Genomic DNA, 27,529 nt, shown 5'->3' with positions numbered 1-27,529 from the left:
TAACACGAAGGCAATATTAAAAAAAAAAAAAATGTGGACATTTATTTCTGTATACTAGTAAGGAAAGACCGAACAAGAATTTTAGTTATTATAATATGGAGTCTGCAACCCTGATTTAAGTTGAGAGAGATTACAACATAGCGTTTGTAACTCAGACTCCGTGTTCGTCCACCTCAAAGAGCAGTCCTTTAAACTTCTGCCCTTATGTACAATGTAATCATTACAGTTTAGGTGCTGTATTTTAACTTTCGCTCCCAATTAAAATATGCAAATATCCAAATTAGTTCATCTTGTAAAGAAAATATTAAATAAACACTTCTTACTGTTTTTATTGCATCCTATTGTACTTTTTTTTTCAAAGCAGGTAACTTTTTGCATCTTTTCTCAATATCATTGTCTTTTTTAAACATTTATTTATTTATTTATTTATTTATTTATTTTGTTTCCCTTCCCACATGTTATTTCTATAATAATTAAACAAGGAACACCAAACGCATGTGGAATCACATTACTTTCCCTTCAGTGCAGTCCTGCAAGCAGGCCGTATTTGTCACATTTTTTAGTTCAAGGCAAAAACTGGGGTATATTCACTTTTTTTGGGGGGGGGGGAGATTTTTTATCTACTAGCATGCATGGATAAAACACTGTTAGGAGAAAACTATTGAGTAGGAAGTACTTTTATACCTCAGTGAATTATGACGTAATTAATTTGTACTATGTATGTGAACATTAACAGCTGATATTTAGAAGTTCCTTCCGCAAAAAAAAAAAAAAAAAAAAAATCACCATTTGTTAAATCAAAATTTGGCACCTAAAATTTCTAGCCCTAGCGATCACAATTTTTCCGTTTTCCTCGTAACAGGCGAGAGGGAAGAAAATAAAGAGTGGTTGTCACATTACATGAATCTTGTAGCTGGCATTAAAATAATAATAATAATAATAATAATAATAATAATAATAATAATAATAATAATAATAATAATAATAATAATAATAATAATCTTGAAACCCCCTAATATTTCTCTATGTAAATATAAGTCTTGAAAGAGACATACAACATTTTGTTTCATCTTGCAAGGAGTAGTTAAATCATTTGCAACTTTCTGGGACGTCTTGCTTGCTACCTGCTATCGCCCTGCCGCTGAGAAAGGAAAAAAACAGTTTTGCCGCTTCCGAAACAACAGAATCTTTTGAACAAGGAGTGGAAGCGCGCCAAAATACACGTTTTTAGTAAGGAAGTTCACTATTTGTCCATTAGAGTGCAGTGCTGCACGGGTGGAGATATTTTTCTTGCTTTCAGAAAAGAGTAAATAGAAAGATCGAGTTGCAAGACTTTTTTTTTTTTTTAATGACCTACAAGATTCACGTAACGTGACAACCACACTTGGATTCTCAACCCTATGCTGACGCGAGATCCACACAATAAAGGTGGGAATAATTTTCTGCTTCTCGCAGAAATAAACACGGACTCATATTATTATTACGAAGGTGAGAGGGCTTCCGCAGTAAATCTGCATGCTTGGCGACGCCCGTATGCAAATTATTATGAAGGAAGAAATAAAATACTTTCTTAATGCATTTTACAATTTCGGAATTTAATTGCACCTGATATATGCAATCATTTAAGAAACGAATTACGCAATATTCTTGAACCACATTTTAACAATTTTAACTCCATTCTAGATTCACCTCTGAAATAAAACTTTAAGCAAGTATGCGAAGCCACAGACAAATAAATGTACGCTTCTGATTCAAGTAACTACGAAATATCGATATATAGAGAATAGTCAAATGTCAAATCATGCAGGATAGATATAGTGTAAGACAGGGAAAATTCACAGAGGGTTCAGTAAATTCGGATCCCTCTAGATTTGCGGAACATTTCATTTATATTTTGGAGCTTTCTCGTGGATATATGATTAGCGAATCCGCCTTCAGCATGGGATAAGGGTTCGATTCCTGGTAGGAGCACGTGTAATTTAGATTCAACGTAAACGGTCGGTCAATGTATTCCTGCTGGAAATGAATGGTTGACTAAAAAAACTCATTTCTTTTAGAAACAGATCGAAATTAATGCATCCTTGAATCTAAATGCACCATGAAAATATTATCGTATACCTATTCTAGAAGTTAATAAATGTAAATATACGAAAAGCTAGTTTCACTACTACTTAGTTTTATGAATCCGTTTCAAATACGTTGTTATGAGGATGTATGCTATGTTATTTGGATATGTAATATAATCTCTCTCTTTTTCTCTTTTTATAGAATTGATTGAGCAATCCAAATGAAAGAAATACGTTGAGCAATGTTGATAACAGCAGTTGTTTTTCACTTGTTAGGTGCCTTAAATTCTCTGTGCTGAGTAAAGTAAAATGGAGTAGTTCTGATTGTAAGGCATGTAGCTCTACTAGACATCCTGTGGATCTAATATTTGTGCCTCACATCAAACTTTAAAGATTGCCTTCGAACTGAAAATAAATCACTTTGCTCCAAAAAGGTGGAAGGGGACGGGGAGGTTTGTCGGTTTTGGCGTTACTGTCGATATGACTCCCCTCTTGTAGGACTCTGGAGTTGCCACTGCTTTAGAGTAAATTATCATATTTAGAGCTGAAAAAAAAAAGTATGTCATTCGATGCCGAAAATAAGGAATATTTTCATTTTGGGGTTTAGGAATTAGGATTCAGGAATTAGATTTCTGGACTTTCGGCATAATGGCCATGTCAGCCGGTCACGTATGAGAGATGACGTCCTTCGGCGATCACACTATCGGAAGAAAGGAAAGAGAGAAAGGATTGGGGAAAGAAGGAAGCGGCCTGGGACCTATATGTTAGATATAATCGACATTTTCCTGGTGTGAATGAGAAAATCCCACTCAGAATAGTTGACCTGAAGAAGCTTTTGCACATTTTCCCCACTGAATGTCCCCACCGGGAATCTTACTTTCATTCTGATCAAATATATTGTTTATTTTTATACTATGTATGTTTGAAAAAAAAAATATAGTAGTAACTACCAGATTGTTGATTGTAGTCTTGTTATAGTGACACACGTAATATACTACTTTTAAGATTAAAGTTTAGAATGTGTTCGGAGCAAATGAACATTTATGTGGCTCGCAAACATGTTAACGTGATTTAGAATTTACTGGATTCCCAAACATACCCTTTAAAATAACTTCCAATTAAGAAGCTCACAAGTCTGCATTTGTCATACAGAATTAGAACCCATTTCGCTACTTCACGGGATACAATTCCCAAAATTTATGAAAATTCAGGCACACGTATTCAGTTTATGAAATACAGCAACTTCTGTGCGTTTATGTTTAATGACTCAAAAATAAATAATGCAATAAATAAAATTGTTCATTTAAGACCTAATTTCTATGCTAAGGCTCTAGCCGTACTTGAATATCGCTTCTCGTGATAACAATGAAGTCAAGCACTGCCGGTTTGATCCAAGGAATGATAAGTGACCGACTAGTTGGCGCTGGCTTTGCTGCGTGTACACATCAGGCACGTAACCAGGATTTTGTAATAAGGGGGGGGGGAGTCCGTGACAAAATACTGTGGTTATCACACCAGAGGCTCGATCAATCTAAACTATTTTACTGGCAACATATATTGGTTTGTTAAGACAATAAAATGAGGATATGTTAATAAGTATTTTAATAAACTATGAAGAAATCTCGATTGAAAGTATTGAAAAAGATATAGTCTTCCGATTTCTTTCGAACTTGGTTCTTCTTATCTTCTTTCTTTTTCTTCTTATTTTCGTTTAATGGCGTCAAGGATAGCAACGAGATCTCATTCAGCAGTAAAGACACCCCTATAAAATGGATTTGTGTTGCCGCGAAATTGAAAATTTCTTTGACAACCGTAACTGGAATCTATGTTACCAGGCTCATATTATTGGTGACTGTGGGCATCTCTTAAGTTCTACCTGAGAGTCTATCTGATCGAACCGGTTTATCAATCGTCATTTGTAGTCCATACGATTAGCATGGAGCTAGATGGAATTCAGAATGATCCGTTACAATAATTCCATTTTTAACTTGACCGTCCCCCGTTTCCTCCACACAAAGCTCCTCATAAGAAAGAGTAACCAAACGCTTGCTGTAGCTTTATATTTTTAACACTGATTCTTCTTTATCTCGCTTCTTTTGGTTTTATCCTTATTTTTTTCATTTCTGGTTTCGAAGGGGGGTCCGGACCCCCCGGATCCACCCCTTGGCTACGTGCCTGCTACATATGCGAGTTGTGAGGACAACTGAGGAGCTATTTGAAAGAGACAGTAGAGAACTCATGTCTAGAAAGCGAGTATTAAGGCCGGTTGCACATTGGCCAGAGGCGAGGCCAGTCAAGCTAAGGTGGAAGGCAGAAGTGGATGTGCAGACAGCCATAAGTGTATGGACCATATCTCTCACGTCATAATTGGAGAGCCTTTGTCTAGTCTATATACTGTATATTATAGGCGTAAGAACGACAGAAATAATAATAAAAAAAAAATAGTTATCTTAATATGGAGTCTGCATTCCTGATTGATATCATGATAGATTTGCAATAGCGAATTCAAGATAATTTGTTACCCTCTGTCCACATGTTCTAGTTTGTCTATTTGTAGCGTTCGCCTGCCACACAGCTCTTTAAACCTGTTCTTACGTGCTATGTAAGTCACTTTCTCACCGTGACTATAGAAAGAGCTCGTTCTCTACTTCCTTATGGCGGGCAGGAGCGAAACTATGCTGACGCGCTCTGAACACAAGCAAGATGGGAGGGATATATTCTGCTTCTCACGGAAAAAACTGACTCGTACTAATTCAAGGGCGAGAGGACTCAGCAGCAGATATTCAAAGCATCGTGTCTGCTTTCCAACGCTCATACAAATCATTGAGAAAAATAAAATATTTTTTTCTAATGCACTTGACAAGCACTTAAGAAACGAATTAATATTCTTGAACTGCAATTTACGTCTGCAAATGTTACTGTGAAACCAACAAACCCACGGACAAATATGTAAGTGCTATACTTGCAATTCAAATAATTATAGAATATCAATAGTAAAGATTAGTCAATTGTCACGTCATGTACAATAGCCATTCTACAACTCTTGCGTAAACGTCATGTACAGTAGCCATTCTACAACTCTTGCGTAAACGTCATGTACAGTAGCCATTCTACAACTCTTGCGTAACTCTCAGAAATCCACAACATATCGTTTCAACAGTGTAAAACAGTGTTCATGTAATGCAAAACGAGACGGCATAATTCTATTATTGAAAACAGTACAAAATAGATAGAAAAAGCACAAAATACTATAGACATGAGAGAGGTAATTCATTTTACTCAAATTACTCTAACACTGCATTGGTATATATTCTAATTTCCTGTAAGTAAAGAATTTTATGCACAAGTTATGAAAGCTTGCATAGAAAATATGGTTAGAAAATACCTATTTTCGTAGCAAAAATGAACATTAACATGTTGTATTGCACAGTTATTGGCACATACTGTCATTGTTTATGAACACCGCTTTTAAATTCAAATATCTAACTTCATACTGTGTAATTAACGATCCATGCATAATTATATTTTTTTTTATGGCGAATGCAACTCATCAATTACACTGTTATGATAAACAAATGGCTAAACATCATCATCAACCTAGGAAATCACAAATGAATAAAAAAAAACTCACGTTCTCGCAATTTTAGTTCCAATTATTATGGTCATATAAGTTTACTATGCAAGCTCATTCATGCGTGATTATAAAATAATTGTATAATAAGCAAATATTTGGTATTTACTAAATAAGACATTTATGCATATAAGTACAGTGCAAGTTTGTTACGCTTGCCATCTGACTTTTTTTTTGTCAGAATCAACTTTATATTTCAAGGTTTAAAATACAACTACCGGTATTCTTCATCTGTTTTAAGGATTATAAGCGTTTACCGGTAATTTTATTTATCAGTTACAACCATAATAGTTGGTCATAATTTCTTAAAATACTTGTCCTCTTCACTTGGATAAAAATGAAGCACCTTGCAAAGCACTAGTTTTAAGAAATATCACCAAACTGTAACCTATTTTGGTAATATACTAATTTAAATGCAGTGTTTTGCATAAAATTTTATTAATTTTATCCATCTTGTTAAAATATCATTTTTCAATTTGTGAAACTACTACTGAAAACACTGTATTATGAAAATATTTTATACTGCTCTGCCAGCAAGAAAAAGTACCTGGTGGCCAACTTTTGATACCTTTAGTACCTTCGAAATAGTGAACATTTCAAAATAGGTTTAGCTTTATAATTTCTAAAGCAATGTCCTCGAACTAAAGATGATGGCCCTTTCCATAAAAAGTTTCCTTTATATGAAGAAGAAAGAAACAGTCGTAAAGGAATTATTGTTTCTGTAAAAATGTAATAGAAACCTGAAACCAATAAAGATTTATTACTATCAGAACGATTAAATTGACCACTGTCTGGTTAATCATTTGGACTAGCACCGATTTCACCTCTCCAGGATATAGAATTTGAAAAATCAAAAACAAAAATGAAAGAATTGCAAAGAATATGAACCGATTATTTAAAGTTTTTTTTTCTTTCTTGTTAATACTCGAGTCTCATTAGATAATTATTGCTAAAGTGCTGAATGTACAGTAGCAGTGATACCGCCAGCTTTAATTTATTGAGGGGCAGAAGAACTTGAGGGGGGCAGTTACTCCTTTTTGTATACTGTACACAATAGTTTTATATTACTTCACTTACAATATAACATGCCTGAAGAAGCGGGCGTACCTACCAGGATGAGTTCGCCCTCCTTGCCCTCTCCTCTGGCGGCGTCGTTGCACAGGAGTACACTGCTATTGCGCGGTAATATTTCATAGTGAAATATAAAGAAATTTCAATCGTCAATAAATGGCACTATGTTCCCCGTGTTGTTTTAATATCAAGCTTCTAGGAAGATGCAGTATTCACAATGATCCCATTCAATTTTAGAGTTCGTTGTTGGAATTGCGCCCAAAGACAAAAGTCAATCTTAATCGGAGACTACTCTGCATTTTTATTATTTTCATTTATTTACACGTAGTATGTGCAAGTATTGTGCTACCCTTAGAAGTCAACAATCGACACAATCTATTAATGTATTTTTCTTTTTTACACATATAGTTCATAAATAAATAAGCATCTTCCAGCATAGTAAAAACATATCCATTATTGTTAGGAACATGTGATACTTTCTGGTGCCATAAAAATTAGACATTCGATTTCGATTTTTCGAAAATTACGCATGGTAATTTGCCTTGAAATTCTTCATTTTGTTCAGCTCTATCCATCTCAGAGGCGGATCCAGGACGGACTTCTGGGGGGGAGCGGTGGGTTGTAATACTGTCAGAGCTACTTTTAAGAGCTCCAAACTCTGGGATGGATTTTATTTGTTCATAGTTGGACCTGGGAGAGTACCGTTGATGTACACTCATGTCCAAAATGATTGTCGCATATCTATAACTGTCTTCTTGTAAGAATATAATTTGATAAATGATTTTCCAGGGTGCTTTTAATACTGATACTATGTGTATAATCGGGAAATGTATATTGTGGTAAATTTCATAGGAAAAGAATTATAAATACGAAAATTGGAATGAGTAAAACAAAATGTTGCTAAATAGACAAGAAAATTTTATATTCGTTTTATTGTTCTTATTTACTGTTCTTTTGACATGAAATTTGCCACATACATGTCTTTGTCGATTATACACATACTAACATTATAAGAAATACCGGGTGATTTCGTTATCAAATTATATTCCTACAACAACATATTTATAGACATGTGACAATAATTTTGGACATGAGTGTACATGGCTATACTTGTGCTAACGGCCAACATGGGTCATGGCCCGGGGTAACAAGTTTGGGGAGAGTGCGAAAAATTTTCTCGAACCGTTTTTTTTTTTTTTTTATTAAATTAAATTAAATCAACTAAGAGAAAAATAAAGGTTCTCTTACCAATGAATGAAACAAAATGATTGAGAAGTTTTTGGATTAGTATATCCTATTATACGTAAGTTGATTCATTTTTTTCTCTACACAAAAGTTACAATTTCAATCTACTGAACCTGACCAAATTTATATTGGACATTATCCCGCCGTTCAAAAAAGATAAGGGAAATGTGACTTCTTTTTGTCAATTCGCGTAGGGAAAAAAACGAGAATGTGTTCGACAACGACATCGATGAATTCCAGTAAATGATTCCTCAAACGAACTCATTAAATAAATAAATAAATGAATAAATAAAAAGACCAATGTAGATGCACAAATTCGTGATTTCAGATCTATAGCCCGCCGAAAATTGGTCGGAGCGATACATACTAAAAGGACGTAATTTGACATCAAAATGTCGGATAAAAGAATGTAGTAATTATTTTGAGCAGCATATTCCACTAGGCAGACGTGAAATGTGTCAGTTTACAGCTTCTGATTTACCATTTTTCGTTTGTATCTAAGTACAAGGCTTAGAGTGATCATACATTCCGATTAATCGAGATTGCCCCATTTTGCGGACACAATATGCCATGACTTTTCTTTAAGACAAGAACATTTTGTTCCAATTTTTATTACAACATATATATAAACAACTGTTCAGCAGATAGATACGTCTGTCTTTCGTGATGCTACAATCCATATTTAACTTGGCTTGGACTAGCAAATGTTTCTACGTTTTCATGGATGTTATTAAAAGAGCTACCAAATTGTTTAGCAGTTGAAAACACTGCTAAATAATCAAAAAGATAAACGTATTGGTAGGCTATATAAAACAGTTCATTATCTTATTAAATAATTCACGTCAATGAAAAGTATATGTACTAAATAAGAATAAGCCATTGGATTGAAAACTAATGGTTCGTGATATTTTTCTTGCCCAATTGGTATACTGGAGCACAATATTTCTCAATGCTAGCACACAATATAGAAAGTTTTCAGTGTTACGTTCCGTCAATTTTTGCAGCCCGATGAATTCTCTCTCGTTGCGTCTTGATTCTTGAAAAGCTTTTCTACTCGAAGTAAATTTATGCCGTTTCTTCTTCCTTAATTTAATCTTAAATTTCATATTTCTTACATCATAGAATCCGAATCCTTCCGTGTCATGAAATATCCATGAAGAGTGTAACATCATTTAAACCATGTTTATAATATGGAGTTGGCTATATTGCTTGCCTCGTCTTTAAGCGTTTATAAACAGTCTTCATTGTGTTCGTACAATCGCTTTACCAATTTATAGCTTTTATATATACCTATGAATCATGTAACACTAATACCGTGTTTGAGATTCAAGACCTGGGTGATCTAGTGCTGCTCACGAGACTCAATAAATTTCTCGTCTCGACTAGAACATGAAAACGTACGTCTCGTCTAGTTTTAGAGAAGAGAAACTTTTCGTCTCAGAGTACTCAAGGAGTATTGCTCACCTATCTCAATCCTAGGAAGTATAGTTTTAGTGACTTGCACAGTCTTAATTAATTTGATTTCTTAAATGTAATGGGATCTTCAAGTAAGATGATTGAAGTACCTAACATAAAGAAATCATTTTCAATAATTAATACTATACTTGAGGATAAATCTTTTTGATGCTACAGAACAATAATACACTAGACTCTCGCTAATCCGGCCATTCCTGGCATATGGGTGCCGGATTACTGAGTGTCTGACATTTATTTGATTTATTTATCTTGTTTTTTTATTTATTTTGAAAACACAGGGAATAAGGTGTACTGTACTTTATTAAATCGAAGGATATAATTTTAAAACATAGAGTATATACTTTATTAAATCCAAATATAAATTAATTTTCAAAGAAAACTTAGTCTTTTAGTAGTATCACTCACTATGAAGTGCACGTGTTTTTGGTTGGATGTGCGCCGGATTTCTGAGAGGCCGGACTACTGAGGGCCCGATTAGCGATAGTCTAGTGTATTAAGTTGTAATATACGTTAAGGAATCAACACTGTTTCATTGTGCACTATTATCAACTACTATAAATAAACACTGTTTTTGTTTCACGTTTTTGACCTGTGCTACCGTTTAATTTGGAAGAAACTAAGCTACTCCAAAAATAAGTTCTGTGTGTGCGTGTTTGTGTATTGAAATTATGGCCCCACCATGATTCAAGGATAATAACCTCGTTGCCATCCCTGAACCACATCTCCACTCAAATGTCCTTACCCGATCTAAATCCGACATTACTGTATGTTTTCAAGTTATATCTTTTACTTTGTAGCTCTGATCAATTATGGTGTGCTATAACTCCCAAATTACGCATTTGTCCATCCAAATATATAAGGACTTGCAAAAATTTCCGTTAAAGTCAGGTTTCCGCTTAGTCGAGGTACGCTTTTCCTTTTTTTTTTTTTTTTTTTTTAAATACATGCTTATAAAGGGGCATATTGAGAAAATATTGCTGTACGTAGATTGGTTCGATTACAGTACTTCTTTCTTCTACGAATAAATACACAAAAACATTAAAATTAATACAAAATATGCTATGCACACGTTTTCTTTATTTTTCTAATAGCCAAGGAGAGTTTTCTGTGTACATTGCTGCTTGGCTGCTTGACTTTCCGCATACAGTTTAGCCTGAGAAATTAAACTAAGTGAATCAAAACCATTTTTTCGTAAGGCAAATTTTTGCATTTCCTTTAAACTTCTGAGAGAATCTTGATATGTATTTATTCTACACTCTTCTAGGAACTCGGTATCGTATTCTTCTTCTTCCTCTATCTCGTTTTCTTCTTTCCGACATTCCGTATGATTCTTCATTAAGTTGCGGGGATTGAGGACAATTTGTGGGGGTGAATATGAGTAGTGGTTGGGGAAGATCAACATTGTTCAGAAATATTTAACAAAAGAACGAACATTTTATCGCAGACAGTGTAATGTATATGTCTCGCAGAATGTCTAAACATCTTCTAAACGCTGTAGTCTGGAACTCAGAATTTTCCGTTAAATGTTTATTTTTCTTTCCGTTGTCCGCGTAATGCAGTTTCCGCTTAATGAAGGAAGTTTTACACGTTTTGTTCTCCAAAATTCATGGGACCGTGAAGTGTTTCCGTTTAATAAAGGGTCCGTTGAAGACAGGTTTTACTGTGTATATATATATATATATATATATATATATATATATATATATATATATATATATATTCATGCAAGGAATCTTTTCCAATTTGTTTCATTGTTCCCTTCGAACATCTGTGTGTATACAACATAAGAATCGAAGGTAAACTATACCTTCACACATAGTTCGACTCTTTACTAAATACAAAATAATATAGGTATTATAGGATTTCATTTTAATTTTCAACATTATTCATTTCTGAAACTAATTTTACATCTACCTAACAAAATGATACGTGAATTCACACAAGTTGTTTATCTGGTAAATAATACTTAGTACATTTGTGGTATACACACAAGTAAAAATACTAACGATAGAAATGAATATTCACTTATCATCACGAAATAATTGTGAAAAGTTAAAAATAAATAAATAAATAAATAAAACTGTTTCAGGTAAATTATCAATTAGCTTTCAAAACTATTAATACATCAAAAATATGTATTTTAAATTGCTCTATGTAACTACAAGCAATACATTAGGGATTTCTAGTATTACCCAGCTTCGGTAATTGTTCAATATTATTCACATATCAACTTCTCGATTCTGTCTATGAAGAAAGACATTGTAACCACTTTCAACGTTCACTTCTAATATTTAAAGAACTCATTATGAAAATAAATAGAAAGTATTTCCGAATCCCAGCCGCACCACTGACCCTTAAACGATCAAGGACTTTAGTAATTGAAGAATTGGTACATAAAACTAGTAATTATGTCGACAATTATAACGAATTATGATGACCGTTGGCGAAACAATCGGAAATTACTCGTATAAATAAAATATGTTGAAGAAAATGAACACGATGTTGACCTTACTTGCCACAACCAATTGATTTGGGATAAAGCATTCTTTGCAGATAAATTGGCTGAGAAATGAAACAAACATTTGAAGAGCAATCAAAATACCCTCCCTCTTAATTCAATCCTGTATGATTTTCACTCTCTCCCTGAGCAGAACAGGATTAGGATTGGGAACTCAATTTGTAGGTTTTCAGCACGTATGACCATATTAGCCCGTCACGAATGAGGGATGATGTTTGTCGGCAATTACACTACCTCAGAATTGAGGGAGGAATGAAGTGACGTGGGACCATTATGTCAGGTTCTATTCCGGCATTTACCTGGTGTGAATGAAGAAAATCTAGGAAAACCTCAAAGATAGCTGGCCTGAAAAAAAAAAACTTTTACACAGTTTCGATCAAGTGTCCCCATCGGGAATGGAATCCGCCCACACAAATAATCTGAATGAAAGAAAAATTAAATTCAACCGAAATTTCTGCTTATCACCATAAAGTAGTATACAACTGGCATTGGCCTATAGTAGCTTGAAAAGTTTGATATAAGTGACCTCAATGAAATGAAGCCTTAGACCTAATAGTGTAGGTTAAAAGAAACAACAACAAATTGGAGGATTATTGGAAATAGAAGAAAAGGATAGAATTTCAGAGTCGAGATGGGATTTGACATGGTCTGAAGTCTTAGCTCACAAAGCCATATTAGTGTTAGACCCTACTTGTATTTGTAATATACAGGATGATGAACAATAGAAGTGAACGCTCTTTACTACTAAGCTACAATGGGCCACCAGTTCCTTCCGGAATTTCTAAAAAAAAGCAGTTCGTAAAGCCTTCATAAATGGGACACAAAGTTTAAAAAGCTCTCACAGTTCCAATAATAATCTTTTTATAGCAAGCATTAAGCCACTGGCTAAAGGTCATTTCCTGCAAAAGTAGAGGCTTCCACGTGGGGGTCATTATTTCTTATGTTAACCCAGAAACGTGAATTAAATAGGGATCTAATTAAATAAAGCAGCCACAAAATCCAGTCTGGAAAACTACAAATGAAGGCGTTGAGAGCACATGCGCCTAATACACTTCTCTGATGTGCATCACGTGGCCAGCCAGAATACATCATGACCTATACAGGCAGCGAGTAACTTTAGTTTTTGATTCGTCTTCGTCTTTTTTTTAAGCAAGTAGCAGTGTCACATGTACACTACGTGAGAGAGTTTGGTTAGAATATCGAAAGTAACTGGTATATAACCAACTTCACGTTTATGTACCGTTGGGTTGCATATTACCTAGGAACAATTCATTAATAACAACCCCCACAGGAACATACGTGGGCTTTGTTTTCCTAAATCTTCGGATCAACTGGCAATACCATCAACGAAGTCGATTCCTAACCTTTAACCCTCAACATCCTGGCCAAAATTGACGGTGATTTATCAAAGTAGTTCTGAAGATTTTCTTGTCTTCCAGACGGAGAGACAGGAAAAGTATATAAAGGAATTTTCTTCGGTATTTGTTTTATCTTTAAATCCATCTATACTATTAATACGCATTTCCCTAACAAGCAACTAGTCGTCAGTATACCAGAAGTTGTGACTTTGTCCGACTCTCAAAAACAAAAAATTCAAATTAAGGAGAATTCTGCTGGCAAATGATGCTGATTCTTCAAAAACTTGATAGTTTATTCCACTGACAGTCTGCATATCAAGACTATTTTTGCGTTAGTCTAGTGCATAAGTAATAGGTTTGTATTATGAATTAATAATTGCCCGAGTCAAAATCTTCACGACTAATACCGTAGAAATTAAAAATGTAAAGAAATTGCCGATTATACTATAAGAATTTTCCATCTTAGAAGCGCAAATGGATCACGTTAATAATATGAAAAACAGTAAATATACATAATGAGTAAATAAATACTCATTATGTAAATTAACTGTTTTTCATATTATGGAGTTCAGCGTTATGGAGTTCTCCATTCATCCATCTGTTCGTTTCGTTTTGAATCACATATCATTCACAATTATTCGAAAACTATCACAGTTTATCTCAGGAAATTAATGTTTAACATACAAATTCAAATAGTTTAACACTTTAAGCGCCATGCAGGGGAAAAGGTGGATCTGAAAAGGTAGGGGGACGCATCACGTCACGCCGTCCCTCGTGCCTACCTTTGCCCATTGTATTTTTTTAGGAAGTGGAAGAACGCCATACATATTTTCTGGAAATGGGGGAACGGCGGTTATCAATGGTTAAAAATACGCAAGACATTACACAATCCACTCCAATAATAAATTTAAATGTTATATCACACCTATCCTAGTTCTCTCGTGACGCGGAAGAATTTCAAATAACTTCTTCTAAAATCAAGAAAAAAAAAACTTTATACACAAATTTACAAAATGAGGCTAAAGACATTTCAAAAATCGAGATGAGATCTAGAAAAGTTCTATTAGTATCATTAGCACCATTTACCAACAGAATTCTCTGAAATCTGAAAAACAGTCTCTATTATTGTTATTAGAATTCGTTGTACAAAGCGTCTGAACTTTTGTGCACCTGATCAAATTGCTCTTTGCAAAATTAGACAAATGGTAATTAGGAGATAAATAACTAGAGTGAGGTCAACGTTTGGAAATACTGTATATAGACAAATTTCATGCATCACATTACATTTGCCGATGACATAATCAGGGTTCAAACTATCGAACCTGTGCTTAACTTGTGGACGCTCCACCGCTCGCCCGTTATGGATTCACAAGAAACGAACCTCCCCTGTCGCTCTAATCTTCGAGGGGTCAACAATACACGTGTCTCTCCCTATTCATCAACTCGCACATTCACATCAACACCTGTACCTCTAAGCGCAGTAAAGACTACGGTCGCCCAGAAGGTATCTAATAAGTGTTATACGATCAATATATTCATCTCTTACCTCAAATAGGTTTCAAACTGTTCTTACAATGTTGGGTGAAGATCGAAAATTGTTTCTCCGTCGGCAATCGAACTCAAGATCACAGAAGATACTCTGCCTACGAAAGCACGACGCTCTGAATGAAATTTTATTGAACTAAATAAACCCTACATAATTTTATAGAATTTCCGTTTATTTCCTTTGTCGAAAATAGGCTTGATTAAATTTATAATTTAGGTTAAATTCTTTCATTTAAAAAAAAAAAAAAAAAGAGAGAGAGAGAGAGAGACCGACGAAGATAATTTCATTTCCAATCTGGACATCATGACTGCTTTTATTCAACTATAAAATGAAGTAATATTTTCAATATTTCCTTGTGCTTACTTGAAGACCTATTTTTATAGAAACAATTCGCACGCACACAAAAGCCAGACAACGAATTTGTTATTGCACTTAAAATAACTTCAAACTACTCGTTTTAATTATTTAATACTAGCAAATATCACAGTGTGTTATCCCCAAGAATATTAATTATTTCATATTAACTCATCCAATAGGCAATAAGCTATGCCGAACCCACATCTCCAACTTCAACTTGACGCCCTGTCATCCCATTCTTTGGAAACCTGATCCGTCGTTTTCCATTGCTTTGGTCACGAAATTTCGGAAAAACCCCGAACACGTATTTATTTATAGTATTACAAGAAGTCTTTTCACGTCTCCCGAAAGTTGGCCACCGAGATCAGATAAAAAAATCTAAGAGTCTGTCCTTAGAAACATTCTTTCGTACTGCTTGGTTACGTGATGGTTCGTTGATAGGAGCTCAGTTAGTTTGTTTCAGCACCGAGGCTATATGAGACGTGGATCTACAGCTTAACGTGGGGTCTGAACCACATAAGCTCTAACCAGGCCCTCCTCTCCAAAGACGCGTACGCTAATGATATAGCCACGATGGAACAACCAGGGTCTAGATCTGAATGGTATTCACTAAATTACGGCGTATGCTGATGATGTAAGTAGGGGATGATAGAAGAACAATAGAAAGGAATGCATAGATCTTATTAGACACTTCCAGAGACTCGAGTTTAGAAGTAAATGAAGAGAAAATTACATAGATGGAAGTCGTCGAGATCGTAATACTGCAAAATATGGATGCGTTAAAATATCAAACAATACTTTCAATAAAGTGGATATTTTTACATATCTAGGATCAATATTAACAGACGAAAACCATATTTTCGTCACGAAGAAATTAAATGTCGACTAATAGCAGAGAATTCGTGTTATTATTCAGTTCAAAATCTCTTGTCGCGAATTCTGTCGAGGAATTGGAAGCTTAAAATAAATAAAACGATAACCATGCCTGTTGTTCTGTATGGTTGCGAAACATGGTCGCTTACTCTGAAGGAAGAACGTGAACAAAGTATTTGATAACGAGACCTTGAAAATATTCGGACCCAAGAGGAACGGGAATGGGGAATGACGGAAACCTTATAACGAGGAACTACATAGTTTAGATCGTTTACCAAACATTGTTAGGGTCATCAAATCTAGGACGCTTAGGTGAGCAGGTCATGCAGACAGAATGGAAGATAGAAGGACCGTTTTCAAAGTTTTAACTGGAAATCCAATCGGAAAACGACCCTTGGGCGGAGATGGAAGGATATCAAGATTGACCTCGCAGAAATAGAACACAAAGTGGAAACCGCCTTAGTCTAGAAGTCAGTGGAGAGCTTTTGTGAACGCAACACTGAACCTCTGGGTTCCACAGGTCAGATTTAGTTAGTTTGGAGTTCTCGTGTACATGGCAGTTTCGACTTGTTGGTGAATGAGCCAGTCAGTGACTTCTTAAACCTTTCGCTATTGACCTAAGCGACGGGATTTATGAACATAAATCCCCTTTTAAAAAGCATAGAATAATTTCGTATTGACACCATAATGTTAAAAATACCTGTATTAGAACCATCCTGCGGGACTTTGTACTGCAGCTATTATTATTCACTTATCATTGCTGCTCCCATATCTTAGAAAAATTTTGTCCTCCTTGATTTGTTCTTCAGTTAAGAAAAAAAAAAGTGACAAGACAAAAGGCTATTTTTTTTTTTCACGCCGGTACCCAATAAGCAACAGCCTCAGCTACTTCTGGCTCCAGTAGGGTCCTAACGAGAAAAGTTGGTCGTTCTGTGGTCCCAATGTGATCCCTTAAATTTCTCTCGTGGATAACTTCCTTTTTTCTTTTATCTCGACTCTTCTTAATATGCTGCTGTCTCTGAAAATTTGCCGTGCGTAAATACGGATCTCAATCACAGCTTGATTACGGAACTGCAATAGATCTAACTCGCAATATTAGAGTCAAATCAACGGCAAGAATATCGTACATTTACCCAAAGGTAAACTGAATCTACAATCAAAAGGTTATTTGGACACATTCTTGAATCTTAATTTCTTTTCTTTTCTTTTTCTTTCTTTTTTTTTTTCATTATTGAGAAAAGTTGAAGTGTAAAATAAAGAGCTCCCCTATCATGAATGGAAAACAAATTACGCACAAATAAGTTGATGAATATTGATTCGTCTTTGGGCAAAGCTTCAACAACCATCTCAAAATTTACTGAATTAGTGTCAATATTATTGCTACGTTAAAAAAAAAAAAAAAGTATGACCTCAATGGAATCAATTACTTCCGAAGTTATTGACAAAAAAAAAAAAAAACTATAGATAATATTACGGTTTTTATGCTGGCCAATGTGTCCCATAATTTTTATTTATTCGTTTATTTGTTAAATGAAACAGTTTCTTTTAATTTCTAAAGTCTCGTACCCTGCCAGCGTTTTACAAACCGTGATCCTCCAGCTCTATCTTTGCGACCCGCTTACATTGAACGTTAGTCCCCAAAGAGAGAGAAAAAATTAAATTCAGCGAATTATGTGTAACACATTGTCGTGGAGAATCTCAAACATGCACATATTATAGGGATTACAAATAATAAATTTAACAATTTAATAAAATAACAATTCGACAAATTCTTACTGCCCATATATGGTACATGAACTATCAAATATTTTTCAGAACCGTCACTTATATTATCTTGTAGTATTAATATCAATAAAAGAAGATGAGTAAAGACCGGTACTTTTCTACCTATCATAGTCATAAAAAGTAAAAATGTCCATAAAAACCAGTATATTATATGAAGTTTAAGCATTAAACGTTATATCTATGCAAGACGATTTTTTGAAACATATTGTAGCAAGTTACATAAAGAACCCCAGGAACAAACCACGATTGTTAATATTGTCCCAGTTTAGATTTTTTTTTTTTTTAACAACAAAATCAGTATGATGTGTTTCATGAACCATTATACTTCTTATTCTCGTGAAGACTGGAATTAATAAACTTATTAACAAATAGTCGTGTATTGTGTTTCCTGAGACGCTTCATACTAAAATTATTGTTTCAAGTTCGGAAGAAATTCTCAACTGACGGAATATGAACAATCATGCTATGTCTTTGGGATTCTTTATGTAACTTGCTACAAATTTTTCGTGTGAATCTTACAGAGAAGTCACATTTAATACTTGAACATTACATTCAGACGATACAGAATCTACTGCCTTGTATGAACACTTACTTTTTGTGGCTATCATAGGTGAAAAACCTCCATTAAGAAAAATTTAAATATTATTACTTTAAAACTAATTCATATCATAGAATATTAAACTATTAACAAATATAATTACTGGTTTGTAAATAATAAAAAAATGAAATGAAATATCTGAGCTTTACATCCCACGGTTATGCTGGTTAGGCCAAATGAGACTGTCATGATGAAATATAAATGAAATGGTGCAATGAAGAAAGTGGGAGGAAACGGGAGAACACCGAGGAAAGCCACGCACACGGCGTTTCTCCACCACAAAGTTCATTTGGCGCGATCTGGAATCGAACCAGGGTTTGTAATTATATTTGTTAATATTTTAACGTTCTACAGTATGAATTAGTAATATATGATCAAAACATAAACAAGTGATAAATTCTCTATCGAAGGGGATACAAACGGTGCCCAACTGAAATAAGTTTGGGAAACGCAACCTAAGGCAAACATGACATTATCAAATTGCTCTATAAAGCGATAATTCTTGATGTAAAAATGTTGGAGACGGACCTAATAGTTTTTAATAAATTAAAGCTTCTCGTTTCTGAGTTCGTGTTTAGCCAGATCACCTTCTCGTCTCTACTTCTTCCCTTTCTTTCCGCCTCCATATATAATGGTAATAATAATAGCCTAGCTCGAGTTATACTCTTGAAGAAGGGGTTGAACTCGCGGGTGAGAGTCAAATTTTTCACACCTCTTTCTAAGCTCGATATTTAAATTAAAAAAATTAAATGGAAGTATTATTATTATTATTATTACTATTATTATTAAACTATTATGCCAGTTACAGAACGTAGCTGCTAATATCTTTTACAGCTAACAATCCAAAAATCCCTTTTCTTTCTTTTTTCCGAAAAGGACAACGTAACCGTCAAGCAAAACTAATATGTTTAAAAAATTATTATTCCTGGTTTGACGTAACATGTCAGGATAGACTAGAGTTGCCAAAAAATACGTTTTTCCCGTAAGTTTGAAGTTTTTCTGGCACGTTCTACGTTATAGGCTACTCTTTATTTTCAACGTAAAAGAATCTCTTCCGGATTTTTAATAAATGAAAAAATACACTCCTGGACAATTTTAATTTCTTTTACAAGTTCTTTAAAACTGATTCCTTACATCTGTTAGCAACGGAAGCGAACGATGTATCTCCTATGTAACCGACACCTCAACCTCACGTTTAATAATAATAATAATAATAATAATAATAATTTGAATTTAACATCATAGCCTTCATCTGTCAATACAGTCCGAATCGTGTCACAGTTTCCATCGATCGATATACTGATGTCAGGAGCAGGACCGCATTTATATATTGTACGCCCCTGCTCTCTAAATAATTCTCCCCCACCCCCGCACCAGTATCACTGATAACTGATAAGAAAAATAATTGTTTTCATTATTCACCCGTCACCGTCAGTAATGGTTTAATAGCACTTACATTAATAATACGATAAGCTGTTTGTTTGTAGCGCTTTTCAACTCGAAAACCATAACGGATAGAAACAGTAAATTTTAACATGTTTTAAAGCTCTCAGAGAAATGATTCAAATAGTCTGTTGTAGGTCCCTAGGTCACATCTGAGCTGAGATATGGGGTGCAAAGTAATCAAAAACGACAAATTAGTGTTGCTGTATCGGTTTTCATTATGTTCAAGTTCATCCCCACCTATGGGTGGGGGCGGAAGACCGGGACGTACGCAGGGATGGGTCCTGTGGGTCCGTACCCTTCCCCCGAAATCCGGACTTTTTTGTAAATTTAGTCTAATTTTAGGGGCAATTTTACAATTTTTATTATAATTTAGCCTGAAATTGTGTTTGGACCCCTCCCGAAATAAATTCCTGCGTACGTCCCTGGTGGGAGAGGATGATTTTTTTAAAAATAACCAGATAAGCTAACTAATTAGTAATTACTGCAATGAGAGCGAACTAAACATATTTTCTCGCGCTTGTATGGGACTCTGCGGGTTGCTAGTTTAAATATTACTTTATCGTGAATCTTTTTAAAAAATCCAAAATTTTGCGGCCCTCAAACTCTGTCAGCTCACGCACAGAATGGCACATACCTAAACACGGGTCTGGTCAGGAGTAGAAGATTGAACTCCTGCGGTTGTGAATTTCGATATGTCTTGCAAGGATAGTCTATTCCAAAATGTTAAAACTTTTACGAGGTACAATATCTTTATTAAAATACAATTAAAAGACAACAAAAACTTATGTAATATATTTGATTGGTTGAATTTAAGTTCAGCTCCCTCATAACACGAGGTTATGTGGGATTTAGAATATGTGCTCTCCACTGGGAATTGTAATAATTATACCTTTTGTTGCAACTGTTTAATAAAACAAGCGCAGTTCCCAATTAAAATTATTTTTATTATGTGGAGCAAAGTACCTGTTTGTCGTAGGCTATGTGATTTATCTTCCTTTTTCCTCTCCTTAAAAATCTAGCGCGCCAGTAATGACTATAAGATAACTAAGACGCTGAAACTACATAATGTCATAAAGGAGTACATCACTGTATTGAATGAAATCTCCTTACAATAGTTAATCGAGACAGTAGCTAATGCCTTCCACATTTGACGCTATATTTAAATAACATATCAAATATCTCGTTTCGTCTCGATTGAAAGATGAGAACTACTTCCTTAAATTGAGAGTCCGAACACAGCATAACCCAATACGTAAATCACAACAATTGACAATACGAGCAAAACACCGGTATATTTCAGGATTTGCTTTTGAAAGGGGAAAAATGGGAGGAACAAGACTCACCGATACACATTGTTTCATTTTCTTCATGGGTATATAAAAAATGTAAACAATAATTCATACTTTGAACCAGGGGCGGATCCAGGAAGGACTTTTGGGGGAGGACAATAATTACAACTGCTACTTAGAGCTACTTTTAAGAGCTCCAAACTCTGGGATAGGCTTCATTTATATAAAAAATAAGAAAATTTCCTCTTCTCGGGAGAGCAAGGATCGCCCCTGCTTTGAACACGTAACAATACCTAACAACACAAAAATATTTCAAACTGAAGACCTGAATTGAAAAACATCAAGTCCACAAACATACATACTTTTTTTTTTTTTCTTAACACTGATAGACCCTATAGCCCTATCAGCTTCACGCACTTGGAACTTTCGGACAAGGAATAAAATAAAGCAAATCACATAAAAGCGCATCCAAACGAAGACATTCAATTTTAAAATGCTTTAAAAACCTTAGGTAGACTTCTGACGTTCCTCAATTCAGGTCTTAAATTCGAGATGAGACGAGTCTCGTGGTATATACTAATTTATCCAAGCCTTAGATCTCAAACACTGTTTTAGTTTTGCAGGATTGATAGTACATAAACTATAAACTGACGAAGTGACTGTACGAACACAATGAAGAGCATTTATCATCGTTTAAAGATACACAAGACATTACATATTATAGACCAATAATATGGTTTAACTATAGTTAGCCCTATATTCTAACAATGGTTTAAGAGTCATAACAACCCTCGTTGACGCGAAAGGGCTCTGCCAACTTGTAGACGAAGTTAAGAAAAAAAAAAATATTAGGACATAAATTTTGTACTTACACAAATATACAAAACGAGACACGTTTTTCCGAGAAGCAAGACGAGACGAAAAAATCCTCATTTCTTGACTCTTGTGGACAACACTAATTCCGACCCAGTCAGCGATCAAGTTATTACGGTCGGGCTATAGATCTAGAAGATCCTAGAATCCTTATCAGACCCAGAAGAAATTTTCCTAACATTTTCGCGAATAGAATAGAATTAAAGTGACCAATAACTGGTATAAGCTGTCAAGTGAAATGTACATAAAAGGTTCAGCATTTGGGAAGTGTAAGATATTGCATTAATTGCCTATTTATTAAATATCGGTTATGTTTCCCGAAGAAACTAGAGGTAACTTTTTGATAGTCGTTACAATTCGCTTCCTTTGACTGTACCTGCATTAAAAGCAGGAACAAGAAGAATAAATACAAAATATTTACACGTGTTTTGTGGAAAGAATTGCTGACCAAGTATACCTAACCACCACAGCACAGTGTGCGTGGGTTTCCTCAGGGTTCTCCAGTTTCCTCCCACTTTCATTTCACCATTTCTCATCATCGGTCTTCTTCAGCCTCGCCGGCATACACGTGTGACGTAAAACTTCAAGATTTCATTTCATTTTTTTTATGAAGCATTAACTTCAAATATTTATTATTTTATTAATCTTACGTCAAGAGCTTTTATAACACCACCCTTAAAATAGATTTACCATTAAAACCGGATACCACCCACCGCTTGAGACTACCTGAAACGCTATACTAATAACAGGGTTTGAACCTGCTACCATGTATGCTGGTTCCGTATTGTCACGAGGTAACAGTTCAAATTAGAGTCTATATTTTCTCTAGATAAATTAGTGTACGGGTAAGTAAGGTTTTTAAAAATGCGGGCAGACGCATGTGCGCATATCAATATAAATGATCATCATATGTATATTAGTCTTCATAACATTTCAGGCTTATCATCATCAAGAAAATACAATGAGATAGACGTATATATTAATAATAATAATAATAATTGGGGAACTTATTACTTGAAGTAGGGAATTGTTTTAAAATTACAAGGAAGCTTGTTGAAAATCGGGTTCACAAGAAGCAAAAAACTCGTGCTAATATAGGCTATATCTAGTATGAACTGCTGGTATAGTAGGGTCTATGTAACAAACTGTTATCTAGCCATACAAACAGCAGTTTTCCTTCTTGGACTGAGCTTAATATTGTCTCAAAAATTATTCAATGAACGAACTTCCGAGGAATGAAAATGATTTAAATTTCAATGGATATCTGTTATGTTCTAAGTTAGTTAGACCTATGAACAGGAAGTATTAACTTACAAATAGGTATATCTTGTACTTCATTACGATAACATAAATCTAGTTACTTAGCTTACTTTTATGTACGTTCATCAGATAAGCCATGAAGACAGAACTGAGAGCAATAATAATAATAATAATAATAATATTTCCGATTTGTAATAAGCATCTTGATTACTGTCACTTATTGCTTGCGTAATATGTGTAGGCCTATAACCTTAATTTCAAATTGTATTTTAATATACAATTTTCCATCAGATTCCTTCCTCTTTCATTCCAATTTTCTAAAGTTTCTTTGGTAGCTCAAAAACTTTGTTTACTGCGTTTTGCTGTATATATCCATCAAAATAAGAAATTAAAAATAACATTTAAAAGTATATCACCCCTCCACTAATTAGATCCTGTTTACATTTATTTATTTAGTTATTATTTTTTGCAGCCCCAGGTTGACAAACACTAAAACAATATAAATTACTAACTTCAGCAAACCATAATACTAAGGCATTAAATGCGAAATTTAAATGGCAGCATTTTTTACAGAACGAGTTGTAAAAATATTGTTTGATGGATGCTGATCGCCTCCATCACGACACTCGCAAAACTGGTGCGAATATTGGAATTAATATTACGTCAAGTTTGAGAAAGTCCTAGTAGATTTGTCTGTCAATTATCACACTATAAAACTGGCAATCAAATTAACTGTTATGAAGTCAATATCACGTTGGCATTATATCTTCTAAATTCTTAACCTATGAATTTTAGTTGAGGTAAAAAAATAAATAAATAAATAAATAAATAATGAAAAAGTAAATAAAATAAAATAGATCTATTGCGAACATTTACTTAATTCCAGACGTTATTACTCTACATTCTCAACGTATTAATCTTACGATCCTAAATAAAATAAATAAATAAAAGACAAATCTATTACGTCACAATTCGTTGAACCACACACAAACTAAACGATAGCTTATTAACCTTAATTGTCAAATAACCTGATATTTTAAAACTTTAAAACACACTTATATAGAAACTACCGCATGGATATGAAAAGAAAACTAATCTAAAACTCCCAATAATTGAAATTTAACTAAAAACTAACTCAAATAAACAAAATAATGGCGGGGAAAAAATAAATATGCCCCTGATTCGATCTTCGGTTGTTTTAGGAACAGAACCTTGTTCTACCGTTTACTGGCTACACACATTGGTTATGTACTCTTTTCGAACCCCATTATCTATTAAAGGCTGCTTCTGTTATTACACTCTGACTATATCGGACAACATTCTAATTAATTTTCGGAAAATCTTAGAGTAAAAATATTATGTAATACTATTTTTTATACGGTACTAATAGAACAAAATTAAAAATTGTCTATTCCTGGTAAATTATTAATTTAAATGAATTATCTACGCTATAGTATCGCCTATATTTTAAAAATTGATCTTTAAACTCGCAGCCAAACATTTATTTCGACTTATCTGCGATTAGAACATTACCTGACATACACTGAGTGGAAACAAATTAAGAATTTAAACATAGTACTGTAGTACTGAAAAGGAAAAAACAATAGCGTGTATTAACCAACGTCCTACCTGATCAGGTGGCTGCTAGCTCGATGATGCAGGTCCAGCTCCAAGCCTGTCTGGTCTGTTGCGGCAAGAAACGTGGTGGCTGTAGGCCTAAATCGTTCCCGCTGACGAAGCAAGGCCTCGCCGCTGTAAGTGCCGTCAATATTGTCGCTGTTTCTGATCCACGTACGGAAAAGTCCGCCACCTTATGTCACACTTCCTTCAGTCTTAAAACAAAATTTTAAAAGAGAACAAACACCACTTATACAATATAATTGTTCATAAATTTGACCGAACACTAAAAACAAACACAAATCAATAATAAACCGCAATATTGTTTAATTATTATTTTAATAATTATACGTTATTTGGTATGATAATAAGATAACTTATTATAATTAATGTTCGCCTATTGTGATTCGCGTGTTATTGTTTGTTATTTTCACTCTATTGAAGCTATGGTAATGTTATGTGTCTATATAATCCTTTTCTTCGATTTCTAGCTATAACACGGGGTCCTATAACACGCAGGCTACTGATCCCACAAATAGTCCATTGACAACTCCGCGCACTTACACACAAAACAACACACCTTTTCCCGCCCGCCTCGCCTACCCGGTTCTCCGCTCCGCCGTAAGTTGTTTGGGGTTGTTTTCGCACGCGTTCCACGTACCACTCCGCATTATCCCAGTCTGATGACGTCACCACGACTTGAAGCCAATCACATTGAGGGGGAAGTTCTCTTGTCGTTTATATCCCCACTACCATCAATCGGTGTTTCTGCGTGGCTCCTGCACTGCTTCTGACTGTCTATGTACGGTAGAGAGAATAACACAGGGACGAGACGGGGTTTAAAGAGAGCGAGAGAGAGCTACGCGAAACTTCTTGTGGTAGCTGCTTGTATGTTAACAGTATGGTAGAGTTCCTATTGGTGCCTCTCTCTCCCCGTAGTCCTGTTTCTCTGACCTTCCCCCATTGTAATGGTAATGAGAAAATGTCTTGATATCAATATCTAAGATCAAAAGCTTGTAAGAAGAGAAGAATACACCCTGAAGACGGAATTCTCTTCTACTTTGTTACGAGAAATAGTTCCCTTTCTTGATTGTTAGATGGAGAGACGACACATGTAGTAAGCTTACATTATTTCAAAGGGAAGATACACGTTACCTACTGCGCTGTTTCTGTCTTTAATTGATGCTTTAATTTTTCAGCATAACTGACCTGTATATGACGCTGTCTTCTTCCATATTCTTTCCTGTTGATTTTATTAACAATCCCACTGTAAGCTGACCTCGCAGACCATGCAAGAGTGCGTTATATAAAAAAAAATTCTAATGAAGTAGTATATATATATATATATATATATATAGTAAAATTCTAATAAAGTATAGACAATTTTTCTATAAGTAAAATTCTAATGTGTCTTTTACTAATAGTCTAAGAATTATTTGGAAAGTAAACAATTGCTGAACAGTGAAGTTGTAAGTTCTGTTGAACATAAGCGTCCCTTTTCAGCACCGAGGCTATTTTAGACGTGGACCTACAGTTTTAAGATTAAATTCAAACCATCGTATTGCGTTTAAATGCTAATGCTTCCCAACAGGGAATGTTAATCAGAACCTCGCACCATGTGCACCGAAGGCGCACGCATTAGTCACTAGACCTGAGACTGTTAATATAATTCTAACAAAGGCGATTTTCTCTTTTCTCTCTCTCTCTGTGTGTGTGTGTGTGTGTGTTTTCTTTCTCGCTTCTTGTGTCAAAGCATTGCACTGAAAGATAACTACATAGTTTAACAGTATAAACGCATGAGAATCACAGAAAAGATAGAAAAAATAAGCTACATATTTTCCTTTGAGGGATCGTCAAATCTAATAGGGGTTCTTATGAGGGGTTTAATTTAGCGAATCTTCAAAAATCGTCGTTAAGAATATATATTCTAAAAGTTCCTGCTAAGGGCCCAAACAGTGTTTCGTTAAATCTTCTTGTATTGTTTATGTTCAAAAACTACTGTATCATTTTTATACTAGGTATGGGAAGAATAATAAACATAAAGTTGTATTTGAAATATGCAAGGTGTGATATCACACCGGAAATCAAACAAATAGTAAGTGTTCTACCTCGAGAAGTCGACAGTAATGCTGCAGAACTGATATTTCGGTTGCTTCCGAATCATCGAATCAGACGTGACACTCATACCCATACCCAGGTGACCCGGACAAAAGTCGCGGCTCAAGGGCGTAGGGATTCAGGGAAAATATCAATATCAATATGCCTTATAGAGCACAATCGGAGGCTTGCCCCGTGGGGGAATTCCCACGGGCCAACCCCATGAAGTCATCACTGCTAGTGGCAAGTTGCATCATCGGTAGTACATCATGAGTTTCTTCTGATAAGCGACACAAACGCGACGCTAAAACATTGCCACCATCTTGAACAAGACTTTTGGGCAATTTACACAAGCAATGAAAAGTGTGCAATATAAAATATGATAAGTAAGAAAATGGGCGAAAAATAATAAATAAAATACAG

The 27,529-nt window shown here is 34.8% G+C and overlaps 1 protein-coding gene across 1 annotated transcript in view; it reads right to left on the bottom strand.

Moving 5' to 3' along the window:
• LOC145693243 (uncharacterized) overlaps positions 1-25,835 on the bottom strand; it is a 172,121-nt gene extending 146,286 nt beyond the window's left edge. The window contains exon 1 of the mRNA XM_081769050.1: positions 25,022-25,835. The gene's annotated coding sequence lies outside the window, so the exon portion shown is untranslated. The remainder of the gene's footprint in view (positions 1-25,021) is intronic.
• Positions 25,836-27,529: the final 1,694 nt, after the last annotated feature.

The sequence above is a fragment of the Thermobia domestica genome, chromosome 8, assembly GCF_964235325.1.
Source record: "Thermobia domestica chromosome 8, izTheDome1.hap1.1, whole genome shotgun sequence".
Classification (NCBI taxonomy): domain Eukaryota; kingdom Metazoa; phylum Arthropoda; class Insecta; order Zygentoma; family Lepismatidae; genus Thermobia; species Thermobia domestica.
Note: the sequence above shows the minus strand (reverse complement) of the source record. Positions and strands in the feature narration are given on the sequence as shown.